Source organism: Thalassophryne amazonica, chromosome 15, assembly GCF_902500255.1.
Source record: "Thalassophryne amazonica chromosome 15, fThaAma1.1, whole genome shotgun sequence".
Taxonomy (NCBI): Eukaryota; Metazoa; Chordata; class Actinopteri; order Batrachoidiformes; family Batrachoididae; genus Thalassophryne; species Thalassophryne amazonica.
The window spans coordinates 82098603-82102644 of record NC_047117.1 but is presented as its reverse complement, the minus strand read 5'-3'; positions in this window follow the sequence as shown (position 1 = coordinate 82102644).

Below are 4042 nucleotides of genomic sequence, written 5' to 3'. Positions count from 1 at the left end.
TATTATCATCTCAGTTTGTCAAAGCATTTGATGAGTTCAGTGTTGAACAAGTATGAGGCAAAGAGGATATTTCTGTTAAGTCTTAAATCATCAAAGGCCAGATGTATAAACTATATTGGAGAGTCACGACTATAAGTCTGCACATGACCTGAAAAATGGACATGCAGTCCTTCCCACTACATTTAAAAAGTCATGCATACACCATCAGAAATTAATGCACCATGCTTGAGCCTGATTTTTCTCAGTTTAAAATCATTTTCACAACCATGAAAGGCCACTGCGTCCATCAATGGTAGTCTAGCAAAGCATTAATTCAGCATTCCATCGCAAATCAAAATCTGTAATGATACTGTAGTGATTGTTGCTCTGACAGCAGAGCCAAGATGTCAGTTGATTGAAGGTTTGATGGTTAAGGTTCAGTCTATGGCTACTTATGCTTACATGACGACATAAGACGTGGAACCGCACTGTTTTCCTGATGTGCAAAAGTACCTGGTCTAGACGCCTTGAGAATTTAATTTGTAGTTTAATGTGGTTAAAACAGCCCAGTCTCACATTTTTTTTTAACTCAGTATTCCTAACCCTACTCCTACCCCGACCCTAACCTTAACCATAACCTAATCTTACGCTTTCCCCCCACCCTAACCATAACCACCCCGACCCACCCGCTTCACCTTTAATTTCGTGCAGCCATCACGGAATGAATTAGAATGAATTTGTGCTGCCGTGACGAAAATGAGGCACTTTTCATCACAATATCACGAACCAATAGATTAATGTATATTTCGTGCTGCTGAGTCACAACTTGCCGTGAGACCAGGATGGGTTAAAAACATTTGCCAGTTGCAATATAAATATAACATATAATGGTCATCAGAACAAAGTGCAGTGCCTTGTTACCACCATCAAATTTTTAATCTTCGTGTAACCTCATTACTTGACATCATCGATTTATTAACTTGCGAGCAATTGATCGTTGTGATCACTGGACTCTTGGGTGTTGTTGCTTTGCTGCAATGTCTCTGTACGCTTTACAAGTCTTTCCTGTGCTGTTGTTGTTGTTGCTGTTTTCTTTTAGTATGGCCAAAACTGGTGGTTACCCCACTGAGTCTGGTCTGCTTGAGGTTTCTTCCTATAATCAGAAAACACCTAGGGAGTTTATCCTGATGTGTTGCCAATGTGCTTGCTCAGGGGGTGGGTAAGGTTTAACTCTTGCTCATATGTAGCGCCTTGAGCACAACGTGCATTAAGATGTGGTGCTGGATAAATGAATTGATTTGACGCCACGGTTGTACAAAATAAGCAGAGGCTTATGCAGAATAATTGCATTTCATTATCTCATATAGATCCTGTGATATGGTCAGAAATGCACTTTAGACATTGACCTCTGGTTTGACTTTGACCTTAGATTATGACCTTGACGTGGTCTGTGTTGTGAAAAGATGATCCACTGGGTTTATCCACCATTTTGCATTTTGAAGATGTTGCCATGGACAAACAAAGAATTACCAAAGCAGAATGTCAACACCAAGAAAATAAATAAAGCAGTTGTTTAGGAAGACATATTTAATGTTGCTTTAACTGGAATAATTAGGTGGCGTGACTAGAACATATTGGCACTATGAAAGTGGAGAACAACCTAAAATAACTGTGCCATTACATTTTGCTTTACCTTTCTCAAAGCACTGCTATAGAAAACCGTGCGCTCTGAAGTATTCATGGGGTTTGCACATTAGCACTAGTTATTCCTTTCATAGTTTTCATTTGCAGACACGCATATGCATGATTTTTTTTATCTGTGCTTACTCATTGTTTATACCTCTGGCCGTAAGGCTGGCAGAAATGTGCAGAATACAAAGAACAGAGGAATTAAAGACCTTGAAGCCTGCCAAGCAATGAGCTTCTCGTAAATCAATGGCTGCTAATTGTGCCGCTAAACCCCTCGAGTGAAAGCACTATGTTTCCTTTACAGGCCTCATTGTCATTTGAGCAAAACCACGTGAACCGTCTTCAGCACATATCGATACATATCTTATTCTCTAGCACTCGGGCAGATTCCATTAAAAGCCTTTTTTTAATTACACGAATCATATTCAGTGTAATATTTAACTGTCCTTTGTATTATTGTGTTGTTGGATTTATTGTTACTTTTGCATGTTTTTAAATGAATTCAACACACTTGTGAAGAGCGGAGCTGGGTAACCGCCTCCTTGTTTACTCTCTGTATCAGTATTACAAAGTTGGTATTGTCTCAGGAGTTTGTAGTCAATAGTAGTTGGGTTTTTTTTTTTTTTCTCCTTTTCTTTTTTGTGGGGGGTGGGGGTGGTGAGGGTGGGGGTATTTATTGTCAGCATTTCCTTATACTTGTATGTTGGTTGTGCTGGGATTGGAGCCAGCCCACCTGTAAGCATATCACATGGTCATCAGTGCTGTTCAGTGCTCATCATAGTGTTCTCAAGTTTGCTCGCTACCAATCAAATCAAAAGCAGTATGCTTAGAACATGTTTACGTTTTGATCAGTATTGCAGTTTTAAGCAGAAAAGATTTTAAAAGTACTGTGATCGTGTCAACAGTGTTAACGAGGTTTGCCTAAACATGGAGTTTCATGTCAAACAGCTTGAAGAAGTCGTAAAAATGCAGTCTTAAATGATTTTCCTTTTGCATATTTATAACAATAAAGTTTTTTTTTTTTTTTTTTTTTACATGGAATCATGTGTCATTAGTTGAGTTCCAAAACATGTTTTTGAGATGGTAACAACATTGTATATACAACCCCAATTCCAATGAAGTTGGGACGCTGTGAAGAATGTAAATAAAACAATTCATTTAAAAATGAGCAAATATTTGCACAAAAACAACAAAGTTGATCAGTTTGAACATAAAATATCTTGTATTTGTGGTGTATTCAATTGAATATAGGTTGAAGAGGATTTTCAAATCATTGTATTCTGTTTTTACTTAAATTTTACACAACGTCCCAACTTTCTGAATGGGGTTGTACAACTCCAAATCAGAAAAAGTTGACACGTATGGAGCGGCAAAAAAGCTGCAATTTTTACGTTTACTTTGACTTGCATCTCATTGCAGAGAGTATGAAACCAAGAAAACATTCACCGGAGCACATGGAACAGTTTTGTCTTTTTAGTAAGTACAAAAGACTTTCACTGTCTACAGCGGCTTCTTCAGACTCAGCAGTGTGTAAAAGCAGACCGTTCCTGTTAAGGCTCTTCTACAACCCCTGGCAAAAATTATGGAATCACCGGCCTCGGAGGATGTTCATTCAGTTGTTTAATTTTGTAGAAAAAAAGCAGATCACAGACATGACACAAAACTAAAGTCATTTCAAATGGCAACTTTCTGGCTTTAAGAAATACTATAAGAAATCAAGAAAAATAATTGTGGCAGTCAGTAACGGTTACTTTTTTAGACCAAGCAGAGGGAAAAAAATATGGAATCGTGAAAAACAAAAGAACGCTCCAACACATCACTAGTATTTTGTTGCACCACCTCTGGCTTTTATAACAGTTTGTAGTCTCTGAGGCATGGACTTAATGAGTGACAAACAGTACTCTTCATCAATCTGGCTCCAACTTTCTCTGATTGCTGTTGCCAGATCAGCTTTGCAGGTTGGAGCCTTGTCATGGACCATTTTCTTCAACTTCCACCAAAGATTTTCAATTGGATTAAGATCCGGACTATTTGCAGGCCATGACATTGACCCTATGTGTCTTTTTGCAAGGAATGTTTTCACAGTTTTTGCTCTATGGCAAGATGCATTATCATCTTGAAAAATGATTTCATCATCCCCAAACATCCTTTCAATTGATGAGATAAGAAAAGTGTCCAAAATGTCAACGTAAACTTGTGCATTTATTGATGATGTAATGACAGCCATCTCCCCAGTGCCTTTACCTGACATGCAGCCCCATATCATCAATGACTGTGGAAATTTACATGTTCTCTTCAGGCAGTCATCTTTATAAATCTCATTGGAACAGCACCAAACAAAAGTTCCAGCATCATCACCTTGCCCAATGCAGAT